The sequence below is a fragment of the Chiloscyllium plagiosum genome, chromosome 1, assembly GCF_004010195.1.
Source record: "Chiloscyllium plagiosum isolate BGI_BamShark_2017 chromosome 1, ASM401019v2, whole genome shotgun sequence".
In the NCBI taxonomy this organism is placed as follows: Eukaryota; Metazoa; Chordata; class Chondrichthyes; order Orectolobiformes; family Hemiscylliidae; genus Chiloscyllium; species Chiloscyllium plagiosum.
Genome location: NC_057710.1, coordinates 50,058,586 through 50,076,205, shown reverse-complemented (window position 1 = coordinate 50,076,205; position 17,620 = coordinate 50,058,586). Strand labels below are relative to the sequence as shown.

The 17,620-nt window shown below is 37.7% G+C and overlaps 1 protein-coding gene across 6 annotated transcripts in view; it reads right to left on the bottom strand.

The window, feature by feature from the left end:
- Nucleotides 1-17,620, bottom strand: part of celf4 (CUGBP, Elav-like family member 4) — a 1,180,733-nt gene that overhangs the window by 850,941 nt on the left and 312,172 nt on the right. The window contains exon 1 of one of the 6 annotated variants that reach the window (XM_043685253.1): nt 7,140-7,205. The exons of the other annotated variants lie outside the window; for them this stretch is intronic. The gene's annotated coding sequence lies outside the window, so the exon portion shown is untranslated. Of the gene's footprint in view, nt 1-7,139; nt 7,206-17,620 lie in introns of those variants that run through there. 6 annotated transcript variants of the gene reach the window in all.

Here is a 17,620-nt window from a genome sequence, read left to right as displayed (position 1 = left end):
ATTAATAGAGATGGAGCGGTCCAGGAAGGGGAGGGAGGTGTCAGAGATGGTCCAGGTAAATTTAAGGTCAGGGTGGAATGTGTTGGTGAAGTTGATGAATTGCTCAACCTTCTCGCGGGAGCATGAGGTGGCGCCAATGCAGTCATCAATGTAGCGGAAGGAGAGTTGGGGAGTGGTGCCGGTGTAATTATGGAAGATCAACTGCTGTACGTAGCCAACAAAGAGACAGGCATAGCTGGGGCCCATATGTGTGCCCATGGCTACCCCTTTGGTTTGTGGGTTAAATGTGTAATTTTCGTGTTTTGCCATTATGAGTGGAAAATATGGCCATTTGCTTCTCATATCACCTTTCATTTTGACCGGAGCTGGGAGAGAAAGGTTTACACCCAAACTGTGACTCATCCAGTGAATTAGCTGCAGCCTTGCTTTTTTGTTGCTTTTCCTTTTCTGTGGCTTTCCCTTAAAGTCCATCTCAGCTCTACAGTTTACTTAGTATTATGAATTAAATGAGCACAATATTTGTTTGGTTTCTGTCGTCACAGGAACTTCTTATAAGATGACTATCTACAGTGAATCTGCCTCATAGCATAGGTCACATGATTACCACAAACCAGGAAGGACATTGCATACCATTTCCATTCAAACAACTTCTAATGTCATCCCTGATTTAACAAAGATGGAATCTAAATACTAGGTTCTAAGTCCTTTCTGGATTGCCATAACATTTGTAGATAAACGTGGAAATGTAACATAATGGTTTCATTATTCAATAGGAAGTACATGCTTCAATGTAGAATGAAGCCTTCCAATTAAAAGTGCTATAGGTCTGATTTCCGATCTTGCTGAGTTAGATTTTCTCAGTTGGACCATATGTCATTTTAATTCAATCGTCAGCATTCTTGCTTCCAATTCTCATTCCTGGATTTGGATATATAATCTTCGCCTGGCACTTCAGCATAGGACTGTATTATGCTGCAGTGCAAATGGTGCCAGCCCGTACTTAATATCTTAATCTTCTAATATCCTGGCAAATGAGCCATTCTTCTCACATTCATGCTATGGTTCTGGTACTAAATTATTTCCAGAGGTCAATTGTTCAAATACCACAAGAGTGAAAATTTGAATTCAGTAGATTTGAATATTTGTGAATTGACATAAGAAAAATGTAAATTGAACTTTTTTTTTATAAAAACTGAAAAATATATACTGTTCAAGAACTTTGAAATCTGCTACATTACCCCTTTAAATGCTCCATAATTACAGCCTTCCACTGGTTCATTAACTCTCAATGTCTTCTGATATGGCTGAACATTAAGTGCAAACCAATTGCCTACAAAGGTCAGGAAGGCAGTGGACCACTATTTCTTCAGGCAAGTACAGATGGACAATAAATAGGACCTCATCAATGTTGCCACATCTCAAGAAGAAAAAAATACCAAAAGCTGACCATTATTGTTCTTTTTTGGGATTTAGCTAAGTATGAAATAATGGGCACACTTAACATTATGGCAGTCACTGTAATTCAATTCTTTGAAATGCTTCAGCATGGCTTCATCACATGTGAACAGGCATTGTGTGAATGCAAGACTTTCTTTCTAAATGTTATACCAGGCATCCTGGGCGACTCTCAATTATGTCTGTGCCCTAAGAGCAAGCATAAATGAATCTTTTTTTTGTTTAAGAACTCACCTTTGATGACACCTGCAATGATTAAAATTCTGACTAACTGTTCATGTGAAAATGAACACTGGAATGTGATATTGGGATGTGCTCCAGTAACAGAAGTCAGGACATTAAGTAAAACAATTAGAAAAAACCTGCAGAAAATATGGTATAATTGCTACTTTTTCATAAACATCCGGATTTAAGATAAGATATTTTTACTCCCTTTGAAATTCCATGTTAATGCTATTCAGAATATTAATTTATCTGAGTTCCGAAAGTGAAAATTTGCATTCTGCAATTGGAAGGTTAAAATGTAGCTGCCTTGAGCTTTTGGTAATCCTAGTTATACAGCAATGCAGGATTGAGTCTTTTGAAATAATTAATAATTTTAACTCGATTAAGCAAGTGATTATATTCTGTGTGCATGGCTAATTGTTAAACAATTTCTCTAAGGAAGCTTTCTCTAAGTGATCTCTAACAAAAGTAAGGTTTATGGTTTCCTAATTTTATGGCTCAGGGTAACGTGAACTTAGGCTTTTGTAGTGAGCAAACCTTTTACTGAAAGACATAGCTTGTGTTTTAAAATGGCTTATTTTGTAACAAAGTATGTAACAGACCTATCTATATGTATGTGAGCAGATATCTAAATGAAACTTTAAAATTAGGTTCAATGGTGAGTCTTGATCTTTCTGAATGCATAATTTAGAACATTTTGAATGCTACATTAATTCCTGGACACTACATACATCTAGCAGACAAATATATATCTTTAGTCCAAAGATGTGCATGTTAGGTGGGTTGACCATGGTAAATTACTTCATAGTGCCCAGGAATGTGCAGTCTAGGTCAGTTAGTCATGGCAAATGCACATGTTAAGGGAATAGGGTGGGATGCTGCTCAGAGAGGCAGAACAACTCAGTTGGGCCAAATGGTCTCTTTCTGCACAATAGGGATTCTATGATTCTATGATTTACTGGCGCCATCTTATTTTGGTCCAAATCTGCAAAAAAGGTAAATTAAGAGCAACAAGCTGTTAATAATTGGCAGATTGATATGTGAAATTATTAATCAGGATACTAAGAAGTGATAATACCAAAATGACAAAGATAATTTTTAGGAATCCAATCAGAAATTAGTCATTCACTACCCAGCTAATGCAAGACTGACCATGAACTGATCATGACCTGGATGTGCATCATCCCGCCAATTCAGAATTAAAACATGCAATGTCTGGACCAATCAATGTTCTCCAAATAAGCTACTCAATGTGGTTTGAAAAAGGTTAATAAGACCGACCTTTCAGTAGTAGTGTGTGAAGGGAGAAGAGGACATAAGAGAAAGAAGATAGAAGAAGATACAGCAACACAGCCAATGAGGATCATTATTCTATTGTGGAGTGGCTGACTCCAGTTTTGGTTCTGTGTAATTTCTCTTGTACTTGTTTTGATAACTTAATAAATTGTAAACCTTGTCTAATAACACCTCGGGGTGGTCTCATGTTTAGTTGGAGCTCAAGTGTTACACTTAAAACTAAGTTTGATTTCAAAATCCTACATCAGCAACAATAACTTGAAATGACTTGAAATATTTAACACACTGAAACGTCCCAAGTCACATGACAAGTTGAATGTTTTGTTAAAGAGAGAGATTTAAAAGAGTGTCTTACAAGAGGAAAAAGAGGTGGAGAAGTTCTGGGAGAGGATTCCAAATGCTTGGGTGGAGGCAGCTGAAGGTGTGGACACCAGTGGTAGAATAATTAAAACCAACAATGATCAAGAAAAGTCTTGCTGTTATTTAGAGTCATACTGTCACAGAGATCCTTAGGTCCAGCTCGTCCATGCTGACTATATATCCTAAACTGATTTAGTCCCATTTGCCAGCTCATATCCCTTTAAACCTTTCCTATTCGTTATACCCATCGAGACGCCTTTTAAATGTTGTAATTGTACCGGTCGCCATCACTTCCTCTGACAACTTATTCCATATATGCACCACTCTCTGTGTGAAAACGTTGCTTCTTAGACACACTGTAACAAGTGATTGTAAAAAAATATATAACACAGGGTCATTTAGCAGAATGTACTCTATTTAATCTTTCCCTGTCACCTTAAACCTTTGCCGTTTGGTTTTGGACTCCTCCACCGTGGGAAAAGACCTTGTCTATTCACCCTATCCATGCCCCCCATGGTTTTATAAACCTCGATAAGGTCACCCCTCAGCCTCTGATGTTCCATCAAAAATAGCCCCAGTCTATTCAGCCTCTCCCGCTAGGCCAAACCCTCCAACATTGGCAACATGCTTGTAAAGCTTTCCTGAACTCTTTCAAGTTTCACAACATCTTCTTGATGGCAGAGAGATCGCAACTGAATGCAGTATTCCAACCGTGACCTAACCAATATCCTGTACAGCCATAACATAACATCCCAACTCCCATACTCAATGCACTGACAAATGTTGGCAAAATTACAAAAGTCTTCTTCATTATCCTATCTATCTGTGATTACACTTTCAAGGAGCTATAAACTTGTACTCAAAAGTCTATTTGTTCAGCAACACTCTCCAGGACCTTAGCATTAAGTGTATAAGTCCTGCCCTGATTTGCCTTTCCAAAATGCAACACCTCACATTTATCTAAATTAAACTCCACTTGCTACTTCTCAGCCCATTGGCCCATCTGATCAAGATCCTGTTGTACTCTGAGGTAAACTTCGTTACCCACTACACCTCCAACTTTGTTGTCATCTGCAAATTTACTAACCTTACCGCCTATGTTCACATACAAATCATTCTTATAAATGACAAAAGCAGTGAACCCAGCACCAATCCTTGTCGCACTCCACTGGTCACAGGTCTCCAATCTGAAAAGCAACCTTCCACCACCACCCTCTGCCTTCTACCTTTAAGTCAGTTCTGTATCCAAATGACTAATTCTCTCTCTATTCTGTATGATTTAACCTTGCTAACCAGTCTACCATGAAAAACCTCCTTCAAAGCAAAGAGTCAGATAATAATCAGGTTCCAGCAACAGCCTTTTGAATATACATAAAGATTTGTGGGTTAATTTTTGTAATTACAGATGTTCTGTGAAACCTGAGGACTCACAAAAATAGAGATTTTTCTGCAATACACAATGTAACATGTAACTGTAAAAAAGAAGAGTGCACAGGGTCATTTAGCAGAATATATTCTCTTTAATCCATAACATTTTATTAAGGTTAATACAGATATTCTAATCAATATTATGCAGGGAATAAAGAGCACAACATTATATCATGGTGCTGTATTCATAAGCCACAGTGTTAATAATGTTACATGGAATATGTAGTAGTTTAATTGTCAATACCCAAGGGAGTATGCGGTACAGGACAAGAAGGTGTGGGTCATAACAACACATTTGTTTATTTATTCATTATTGATCTGAGAGTAAGTCCTTTATTTATAACAAATAGCTTTGATAGTTTTCTGGTTATGCCACCATCAGGTGGAAAAATCTATTATCACTTCCAGTGCAAATATCAAATGGACATTATTTTGATCCACTATTATCTTCTTCTGGCATATACTTTCTTCAGTAAGAAGCATTTGTATTTTCTTAACAGTTATCACAGAAGAAATATGCAGTCCAAAATGCATCAATATTTTAAGATACTATCAGCATGATTAGTGCATCCCAAGAAGAATGGGTCCAAAGGTGGAAACAAAGAAACACTGCTATTCTTGCTCTGAAAATCTGCTGTGACTCCTTTACATAGTCATGGCATTAAAACAACAAAAGCTAAGTTTACACAATTCCTTTGGAGAGGGGTCAGAAATTGGGGCATAGTTTTAAGTTTAGCAACATAGGGACAGGAATAGCCCATTCAGCCTCCCAAGCCTGCACCATCATTCAAAAAGATCAGGGCTGACCCCACATAGCTGCCTTTGACTCATATTCCTTAATACGTTTGTTTAACAAAAAATTATCTATCTCAGGTTTAAAATTAACAACTGATCCTGCATCCACTGCCAATTGTGGAAGAGTGTTCCAAACATCTAAGAGCCTTTGTGTGCAAAAGTGCTTCCTAACATCTCTCCTGAATGGTCTGGGCCTAATTCTCAGATCATGTCCCCTAGTTCAAGAATCGCCAACCATTGGAAATAGTTTATCTACCCTGCGTTTTCCTGTTAATATTTTGAAGACTTTGATCAGATTATCCCTTAACCTTCTAAATTCTAAAGCAAACAGGCCTAATTTGTATAATTTATTATTTAACCCTTGGTCTAGGTATCATTCTTGTAAACCTACGTTGTACTCCCTCCAAGGCCAATATATCCTTCTGCGTTCTTGTACTCCAGTCCTCTAAATATAAATGCCAGCACTCCATGAGCTTTCTTGATTATTTTCTGGACCTGTTCATGAAATTTTAAAGATCTCTTTAGGCATCCGCTGGATTTAACTGCATACCACCTGGAAAATAAACTGATCAATTGTTCTTCAGTCCAACATGGACAACCTCACAGTTACTCACATTGAATTCCATCTGCCTAGGTTTTGTCCATCCACTTAGTCTATCAATAATCTTTTGTAATTTTATGGTATCCTTTACATTCTCTGCAAAGTCACCTAAGGAGCCAGAGGCTTAGAGGAGATTTGAGGGAAACATTTTTTTTTCACCCAGATGGCTATGGGTATCGGGAACTCACTGCTTAATAGAATGGTACGGGCAGAAACTCTCAAGACTCTGAAGAAATATTTATCTGAATATTTGAAACATCATAGAATAGATGAACAGCACAGAGACAATGGGCTGAATGGCCTACTTCCATGCTGTAAAAACATTATGACTTGATGACATTAAAAATACAAATACTTTGTTTCTAAAAGACAAAAGCTCTCTGCTACAGTTGTAGTAAAAGTATTCTTGGATCAACATTTTCAGTTGTTCCACTATTCAGGAATGTCTTGTACTTAGTGCAAAAGTGTTTCAGTTTTTGTTATCTTAATAAGGGAAATGTTTTTCTGTAATTAACGATCATAATACATGCCAATCTGCTTCTGATTAACCCTCATGAAATCTAATTTTGACTAAAGGGTGAAGTTTTAGAATTAATGCCCTTTTTGAATTAATTAATTCAAAATTTATAATCCATGCAATAAAATCTAGTGTATATCCTTTTTAAGCAATCTCACTAAACATTAGAATCACATGATCTTTTTGTCAAAAAATCTAATTGACACCTAATGATCATGTAACCTTTTAAATATTAGTGATATTTTCCAGCAACCTCAATGCCCAATAGTAATTATATGACCTTACTACAACAGTATTTTCTCGCTAACTAATAAGCTGCTGCTGAAAATGTGCCCAACTTGATTATTCCATCTTGATTGATAGATTTCAAGACAAGCAAAGACTGAGTCACAGATGCAACACCAGATTCAACTCCCAATATAAAGTCACCAATCAATTGTGGGCTCAACACTGCTCCCTTACCAGGTGGATGATATGCTTGAAAATGGTTTGAAATCTGTTCCATTCAGACCCATTTTGTCCAGCTCCTTCCAGCTCTGTCTCTATAGTGAAGCAAGAGTTGTTGGCATCTGAGTATGGGTCACAGTTGGAGAGTGCAATTTGTAAGCAGGAGTCATAATTGAGTGCGCAGTCTTATTGCCACGGCTGACTGATCGGCTGATTTCCCTTTGGTGGATTTGCTTGGGAAGTCATTCGATTTGCTGCTTCCTGTGCACCCATTCAAAACACCAAGCTTACTCAGAAACAGAACAAACTCTGGAATTACACACTGCCTTCCCTCCTACAGACTAATTACTCCCTCTATCTTATAACTGAGGAGCTGGACTGTCAGTCTATCCGTAGAAGCTGGAAAATCTATGATTCTCAGTTCAATTACTTACTGGGAAGCTGTAGTCAGCCCAACTGTTTTGCTTTCATTTCCTCCTATTAGAATTGCGTAAGGCTCAAGTTAACATTATTGCATACACTGATAAGGGATGCAATTTGCTTGGCATGAGGTTAAAAGTGCTTATGAGAGTAGCATTTCCTTCAAATCAGAAGTATTTTCAGAGTGAGTAGCAAAGCCCCTTTACTGATTGATATTCCTTTGCTTCCAACATATTATGTTTATGCTTTATTATTTGCTTTGTGCTGGTTGTGTTTTAATTCTTCTCCCAAAATTGTCATCAGACCGTATGCTATTGTCCTTCAATATGATGCATGCATTTTGCAATAAAGATGGCACAGAGATAGTGATATGACAAGACCGATTCCCTATCATTTATTTCTATTGTGGAATGACAGTTGCAGGAACAGCTGGTTGGGAAATTATGGGTCTATGTACTAGTTATAACTGCACTGAAATAACTTGGCCCAGGGATTGACTAGTTCTGCTCTGCAGGTTTTCAGTAATGCAGTTGAAATTTTATCATAGCTCTGACAGCGTCCAGTGTACTCAGATGCTTCTTAATGTCATACAGATTGAGCTAAATTGGCAGGATACTTGTTTTTTTTGATAATCAGAGCATCAGTGAAAGTCATGTGGAATTGTCAACTTGGTATTGTTAGCTGAAGAAACGAGGAAACAGTTCAGCCTTGTATCTTCTGCAGGTGACGGACAGACTCAAATTATTTATTTAACAGGGCTAGTTGTGATGTGAAATATGTATTGATTTTTGAAATTAATAATTCATTTTAATTTTTGAACAGGAGATCAAACAGGAATACTGAATAGCTTTTGTTCCACTTATGACAGGAATTTCTTTGTTAATTCCATTGGCTATTCTATTTACATTATAAACCTAATTGGTGACGAGGAGTGATTGACGCAAGTACTGTTGGGAGTTGAACTACTGGCAGAGACAGTAGCAGAATATGATTAGAGATAGCCATTTGTCTGCATACTCGAGGAATTCTTTGGTATGGCACGGTTGCTCAGTGGTTAGCATCACTACCTCACAGTGCGCGAAATCTGGGTTTAATTCTGGATGTTGGTTGGATTCCAGACCCAGGTTTGATTCCAGACCTGGGTTCTATTCTAGCCTCAGCAACTATCTATGTGGAGTTTTCACATTCTCCCTGTTGAGAGTGTGGGGCTGGAAAAACACAGCAGGTGAGGCAGCATCCGAGGAGTAGGAGAATCGACATTTCAGACATAGGCCCTTCATCAGGATTGGAGATCACCTAGAGGGTGCAGTGAGAGAGGGAGAGAGAGACTCACTGAGATCCTTGTAGAAAGAGGAGGAAAACTTCTTCAAGGTAGACCTCAATTAGGAGAAAGTGAGGACTGGAGATGAGAGTCATGAGGTGTGATGCTGGAAAAACAAGCAGTCAGGCAACAGCCGAGGAGTGGGAGAATCAACGTTTTGGGCATAAGCCCTTCATCTGATGAATGCCTTATGCCTGAAACATTGATTCTCCTGTTCCTTGGATGCTGCATGACCCGCTGTGCTTTTCCAGCACCACACTTTCGACTCTGATCTCCAGCATCGCAGTCCTCACTTTCTCTTACATTCTCCCTGTGTTTGTGTGGGTTTCTTCCAGATGATCCAGTTTCTTCCCACAGTCCAAAGATGTGCAGGTTAGGTGGATTGGCTGTGCTAAATTGCCCATCGAGTCCAGAGGTGTGCAGACCAGGTGGCTTAGCCATGGGAAATGCAGGGTTATAGAGATAGGGTAGAAGGGATTGGTTTGGTGGGATGCTCTTTGGAAGGTTGGTGTAGACCCAATGGGCTGAATGACCTGTGGAGATTCTATGAAAAGAATTACACCCTTCCATAGCATCTCCACCCCAATAAATCTGTGAACAAAAAATATCGGCATGAATACACCATATACTTCTCCCTTTAAAATGACAATTTAAATTGAATTCAATTGCCTGATTCAGCAGTAGGTCAGATATTGAAAACCCCTTCCATTATCAATATCATTTAGCTAAGTTTAAACCCCAAATATTTGCAGCTGGGGTGGAATTTGGTGAAAATACTTTAAGGCAATAAATCCGCCATGAGGAACCAGTTGCAATATCGGAATGTAGATGTAATAACTGAAACATGACTGCATAAAACAGAAGTGGCAACAAAATATGATGGATTGTACCATGAACAGAAAAGTTAGGCAAGAAAGGGGGAGGTGGATAGTTGACAGTTGAAAAACATTGCACCTAACTAACAGCAGATTCAAAATAGAGTCCATATAGATTGAAATAAAAGTCAAGGGATTGATTACATTCTAGGGCTCCACTAATGGCCATTTAATAGTGGTATTTAATAAAGAAGGTGGAAGACGAAATTTGTAACCAAAATATTCCAATTGAGCAAAGTGTATACAGTTGTTATCAAAGGAAATTTTTGTTATCACTGAACAAACCGGTTTTAAAAAAAGTCACAAGACAAGGGTAGTGGGAATGGAATTTCTGCAATGTATTTGGAATTCTTTGCTTAATTAGTAAGTAAAAAGTCCAACAAAAGAGGGAGTACTCATATCCCTAGGGAAAAGAAGTGATCAGCATGACCATCTTATTGCATGACAAAGCAGGCTCGAAGGTCTGAGTGGGTTACTCTTGCTCCTTGTTTATATGTTCAGATGAAACAGATCAAGTAAGAGAAGTAATTATAGCAGAGTATCTAGGTAATAGTGATCATAGTGCAAGGATGTTTAACTTTAGGACTGTGTTACTTAAGTTCCTTCTTAAACATCAAGTAACAAATTGGAGAAAAGGATTTGGATTATACTTTGTATGTTGGCTCCCCCAATAACAGCATGAATTTCAGCGGCAAGCCTTCCTCTGCTTGGCCAGCTCTCCTCACTTCAACTTTATGGGCAGTAGTCCTTCATTATCATGAGGAGAAACATCCGTCTATTTTCAGGAGGATGTCAGTTGGAGGACATTAATTCTGCACCACAGCAGGATCAGTGACCTGTGCAGTTGCACATAGCCTGGGAGGAAGAGGAACCATGATGACTCAAAGAATATGTAAGTATGGGATCTCACCTCAAACAGATTGGCAGGTCAGACAGGATATGTTGAGATGGGTCACGTTGGACAGAGAAGGCAGAGAGGAGAATGTGGAGAGCAAAACTGTGGTGATGGGGGGATGTACATATTGGCACAAGGATTAAGGAAGGTGCAACCTCCCTCTTCACTGACTGGTAGCCTGCTTAGTGAAACCCGCCTCTCCTGCTAATTTCTGACATGGAAGAATGATACGAAGAGAGACTGGGTCAGTTCGAACAATGAGGAGTTGATCGCATAGAAACTGATAAAATTCTAACAGGACTAAACAAGGTAAAGGGAAGAAGGATGGTCCTGGTGACCAGGGAGTCCAGAACCAGGGTTCTATTCAAGGATATTGGGTAGGCCATTCAGGACTGAAATGAAGAAAGATTTTGTCACCAGAGAGTGGTGAGCTTGTGGAATTCTGTACTACAGACAGTGATTGAGGCAAAAACACTGAATATTTTTAAGAAAGAAAATAGATATAGTTCTTAGGGCTAAGGGGATGAAAAGGCATTAGGAGAAAGTGGAAACACAGTACTGAGTTGGAACAGCAATGATCATATTGAATGGTACAGAAGTCTTGAAGGGCTGAAAGCCTACCCCTGATACTGTTGTCTATATTAAATTAGAACAGTGGCAGGATGTTGCCCTTAATTTGCCCTTAGGCAGCACACAAAACACTTTCCCCACCACACCTACAATCATGTCAGGTCAGGTGGGCCACAGCACAGCATTCTCTTTTACAAATTCATCCATATGTTTTCCTGCTTGTGGGTGGTCTGTAAAATTCAGGCCAAGCAGATTTTCTGCTTGAGAATAAATGACTGAAAATAAAGCAGGGAAAAAAATGCTGACAAAATAACAGAACAGCAGGTTGAAACATTTAAAATGATGATCAATAAAGTTCAACAGAAATGCATTGCCACCAAAAAGCTAGAACAAACTAATCAGTGATGACACATCATGGCTGACCAAAGAAATAGAAGAAAAATCAAAAGTAAAGAAAGAATGTATGCAGTACATCTTTAACAAAAGATAGGGAAAGATGAGGACACGAAAACATAGGGAAAACAGTACAAAAATCTCAGAAAACAAAGCAGAAGTACAAAACTAAATGATGAAAATTTTAAAATGTTGTAAAATTTTATCCATCCATATAAATGATCAAAAAAGGATCAGGTTAGGGAAATGATCTTTGACTGACATACATGATAAATTCAGAAGTAATGACAGCAAAAAAGCTGGAACATTATATAATTACTTTTCCTCAGTATTTAACTTGGAAATTATTACAAGCACTCAGAAAGGGACTGGTGCCAAAGGACTGGCAGTCAGCTAACGGAAAGGAGTTAGAACAAGTCCACTGAAATAGAGATCATTAGTTTAATGTTGATGGTAGAAAGGATAATGAAAAATATCGAGAAACCAAAACCTAATAGAGCAGTGAGCATGGATTTCAAAAAGGAAGGTTAATGCTAAGCCAACTAAATTCTTTGAAGAAGTCACAAAAAGAAAGGGCAAGGCTAGGTAGTAGAAAGTAATCCATTTGGATTCTCAATAGATCTTCATTTAGATTCTACACAATAGACTCCTGGCTATGGTTAAATTATGTAGTGTTCATTTCAAGAAGCTGAATGAATAGTAAATGGCTACAAAATAGAAAACTGAACTTTGGTTGCTGTTCTCTGCTTTCTGATGAAGGAGCAACACTCTAAAAGCTTGTACTTCCAAATAAACCTGTTGGACCATAACCTGGAATTGTGTGATTTTTAACTTAGATATGATTTGATAGAAGATGGATGAAAAGCACAAACAATAGTACCATTGGGTCCAATGGCTTGCATCTATTCTTTAAATACAATATTGTCAATTCACTGTTGTGGAATGAGATTTTTGTCCCTACTTTTACTGAGCTTGGAATACTGCAGTTGGAGGAATGACATTGAAGGAGTATTATCTATAATTAAACCACAAGTCACAATAGTAAGACATAAGCAGACACTGAAATGTAATTTATGATATTAAAATTATGCTGACAATAATATTAATCATGTTATTTATAAATACCCAAGATATTTCTACATATGCTAAGTTCCTTGCCTTTGAATTAATTGTATTATATGATGTAAATTACATTCTCTGTTATCATGTTAAATTGCAATATTTTAGTTTCCCGGCAATCCAATTGAAAGATGTATATTGCCCAGGGTGAAACAGAGCAACATAATTCAAGAGGGACACAAGTTGTGTCTATGTTCTGCCTGAGTAGCTGATTCCAGGCAAAATATGGTAATGGTGATGAAATTAGCTTCATTATCCCCCATTTAGATGGTGAATCAAGCTATGTTTGCACTACTAACTGCTTACTTGTAGATAAACATTGCGCTGGGGTCTCATTGACCAACAGTATCTCCTGTACTTAAAATATCAGGTCTATGAAAATTACTCAAGTGAAATTTGTGTGATTATTGCATTGAATTCATTTTAACTTTCCTCCCCTGGCCTAGTTAAAATTGCTAAATAATGATTTTGAATGAAGACAGTGGCTGGCTGGTCTGTAATGCTCTGCAGAATTGAATATGTCTCTGGCTTATGTTGTGTTGAAGTGAAAAATGGCAACTGGGTGATGCAGTCAAGAACACTAGTGAGACCACATGTACAGCAATTGCAGACATCTTCAGGAGAGATAGGAGGGTAAAAACTAAAGGAAAATTCGATCTTATATAAAATGCATTAAAAAATCTGCAAATGTTGATGTGGCTGTCAGAAGAATGGTCAATTCTATAAGCTGAATTCTGGTAGTCAGACTATTGAAGGTGTCAAAACACCAATATGTTAATGTTAGTCAAAAAGAATATTATTTAGTGAGAGGAATAGCTCAGATCTTAAACACAATTTTTCAAGCAGTTGTGTCAATAGGAAAGCTGTCGATAACAGTGTACTAGAGCTCCAACTGCTTGCTGTCCCTGCTTTGCCCTCAAGCAGACACTTTTGAAAGTAGTACCAGATTGTGGATACATTCACTGAGGACACATGCCAGAATCTAATGGGATACTTAAAATAAAATGACTGGGTGAGGCTCATCACTTACCACTGAGATCCTGCAAGTTATTTAACTGTTTCAAAACTTACTACTGATATTGAAAGGCAAGTCCTTGGTATTGTAGAACATGGAACATAGAACATTACAGCGCAGTACAGGCCCTTCGGCCCTCGATGTTGCGCCGACCTGTCATACCAATCTGAAGTCCATCTAACCTACATTATTCCATGTACGTCCATATGCTTGTCCAATGACGACTTAAATGTCATACAGTTTTTGAAATTCTGTAGGAAGAAAAATGATGCTTCCTGTCACATTTCCAAAGGAAATGAAGAAGGGCTTATGCCCGAAACGTCGATTCTCCTGTTCCCTGGATGCTGCCTGACCTGCTGCGCTTTTCCAGCAACACATTTTCAGCTCTGATCTCCAGCATCTGCAGACCTCACTTTCTCCTCAAACATTTCCAAAGGAGCATGGACTGAAATTAAGTAAAACACTGGACCTCGAGATGTTCCCAGCTCCCAAATGTCTGTTGTTCAGCAGTTATCTTGCCCATGTATTTTGAAATAGTTGTATTCCAGTTTCTTCAACTCATTTGTATAGTTCCAGACATCAAGAGAGAGATTCTCTGACAATTGTGGCAATGCTTTCAATGGTTAATGCCCTAAGTTCAGAAATGAGTTTTCTATACCTCTCCAACTCTGTGTTTTTTAAGAAGCTTCTTAAAATCTACACTTTTGTCTGAAAGACAAAATGGGTGACTTGCGCTTGGGCAAGGCTAGACTACTGAGTGAAACCTTTGCTAGTAAAACATTGGGAGATGTGAAAATGGTAGATGTAATGGATGGGTTAAAAAATTGTTAAGTAGGATGTACTGGAAAGAATGACTATCCTTACCTGGTCCAGCTGGCTTGTATTTCAAGTTTCAAGTTTGTAAATGAAAATAGTAGAAGGGTTCAGCATAAACATCCAATTTTACTTCAAAATGAAGCAGTAGCAAGTGGATTAGAGATTAGTATTAATTCAATAAAGAATGTATGTATATATGTTGCACCTATAGGCTGATTAGTTGAACATAGGTAATTAGAATTTTAGAGCCAAAAATCAAGGCAAAGAACAATAGTTACCTGAAGAGATTTGAGTTAATTTTAAGGACAGGTTTGAGTTAAAAGGCAGTTGGTATTTGACTTATCCAATTGAATTATTTTGATGAAGTAACAGAGAAGGTTGATGAAGGGAATACTATGGAATATTGTCTTCAGGGACTTTTTAAAAAGAACTTGACTAAGCACCACAGCATTTTTTGAGATATAAAAATGACTCAAACATTGGAATAAAGTAAAATGTAAAATTTTCCTCTGTTATACTTGATACGACTGACAGAGAGACAACACCAATCAACTCAACAAGACATTAATCGGTTAACTAGGCACAACTGGGAGATGAATTTTAATACAAAGAAGTGTAAGATAACACACTTTGTCAAAAGCGATCAGGAGAGGCAATGTAAACTTAATGGCACATGTTCAAGCAGGATGCTAGGACAGAAGATGAGAGATCCATCTGCATAAATATTGTTGTGGCAGGACAAATTATGAGTGTACTGAGCAAAGCATATGGGGTCATCGGCTTTATAAATAGATGCATTGAGTATAAAAATAATAAGGTTACACTGAACTTCTATAAATGCCTAGTTAGGCCTCATCTAGAGTATTGCATCATATTCTAATCACCAAACTTGAGGAAAATGGGAGGATCTTTGAGAAGATACTGAGTAGGTTTAAGAAAATATTTCAAAGATGAAGGATTTTCGCAGCAAATTTGGAGTGGACAAGTTGGGGCTGTTCTACTTGGAACAAGACAGATTGGGGGAAGTCTGATGGAGGTGCATTAGCTAAGGTATTCAACTAGGGAAGACAAAAGAAAACTGTTCCCTTTGGCTGAATGTACAATGGCTAGGGAACAATAACTTAAGGTTTGGGAAAGAGTAAACGTTTGTGAAAACTGTTCCCATTGGCTGATGCAGCAGATCCAGGACACACTTCTTATGCTTTGGGTAAAATATAAAGAGGGTGGATGTGAGAAAGAGCTCTTTTAATGCAGCAAGTAGTAATGACCTATTTATGAGCATAGTGGAAGTGGCGATAGTTTGTTTTTAAAGGGAAATTTATGGGTATTTGAGAGAAACAGGCTTGCAGGTCCACAATGACATAATGAAGGAACAGGATTGTTTTTCCATGTGTGTATATGAGCTTAATGTCTCCCCTTCCACTTCCTCCACTTAACTTCGAATTGCTTGACCCCAGTATCTCCTGAGGATCAATGGCAAATTTTGTTTGACAATTGGAACATTTCACTGCATTAAAGATGCTTAAACAAGTATAGGTGTTGGTGTCTATTTATCTGTAGATTATAACCAGGAGGAAATGGAAACAGACCAGGCTCAATATTCTGTATAGTTTGTTGGAAAAGAGAATGGAGTAGGGTCAAATCAAGGTGTCATTTGATTTTTGATTTTGTGTTTAAATCCAAAGGCCAACTTCATTCCTTTCTCTTTGCCTCTTCGAGTTTCTATCCTATATCCACTTCAGCTGGCGAAGGAGCAGCGCTCCAAAAGCTTGCGATTTCAAATAAACCTGTTGGGACTATAACCTGATGACGTTTGACTTCTGACTTTGTCCACCCTAGTCCAACACTGGTACCTTCATGATATCTATTTTAGTTATTTTTGACTGTTGTGGATCATTATTCCCATTAAGTTTCAGGAGTGTGCAGCCCTGCGGAAAACCTTATTTCATGTAAATATTATGTATATACAAAAAAAAAGGCAGTGCGTATTGACAAATTTGTGTGAACACGACAATGAAATTTTAAAGGAAATATTGATATGGCTGAAAAATATTTCATATTAGAGAACTGCAGTTCATTGTTCCACTGTGGGAACATATAGAATAATTTAAAAGTTAAAGTTTTAAAAAGTGATGTGTGATTTGTTACAGTTTTTGCAGATAAGGGCGATGTCCCAGACTGATCTGCAAATTTGAAAGGGGCAGTATTAAACAATTAATATCTGTCAAAATGGAACTGAAGGACTAATCAACACCTGTTGTTGGTTTACTTATCTTAACCATCAAGATATTTGCAGTAATTGCAATATTAAAGTGATAACTGCTTCCTTGTCAGATTACTTTACTATGTGACAAAAGCAAGGAATTAGTTGGTTAACAAAAAATATAAATCTAATTCTTTGGGGCAGAGAGAGTGGATATGTTTCAGTACCTCACCCTTTTCGGTGAGGCACTGTAAATAACCTTTAGTTGCATAAGCGATTTTGCTGAAACTGCAACATCAGCAAATTACAGCTATGTTTTATTTCTATCAGTGAATTTTGCCAAATTTTCCGAAGAACCTCATTAGCATACAGCAGAAACTAAATCAGGAGGAATTGTAAAAACTACTGGGATTTTAAGGAGAGCTCTGAATTTAGGCATTTCACATTTAAAATTATGTTTGATGGATAAAACTTAAAGTTTGAAGCTGTAAAATAATGATTTGTACACATAAAGCAAATTTAAGAAGATCATGGAAGATTTTTAGATAAATCATTCTAATATCATAAAGATGAACTTAAACCTACATAAATTACATACTAGATTGCTATGGTGAAACTAAAATATACATCATGACGGGGACATGAGATAACTTTGGCAAATAGAATTGAGGAGAATCCAAAGGGTTTTTACAAATATATTAAGGACAAAAGGGTAACTAGGGAGAGAATAGGGCCCCTCAAAGATCAGCAAGGCGGCCTTTGTGTGGAGCCACAGAAAATGGGGGAGGTACTAAATGAATATTTTGCATCAGTATTTATTGTGGCAAAGGATATAGAAGATATAGACTGCAGGGAAATAGATGGTGACA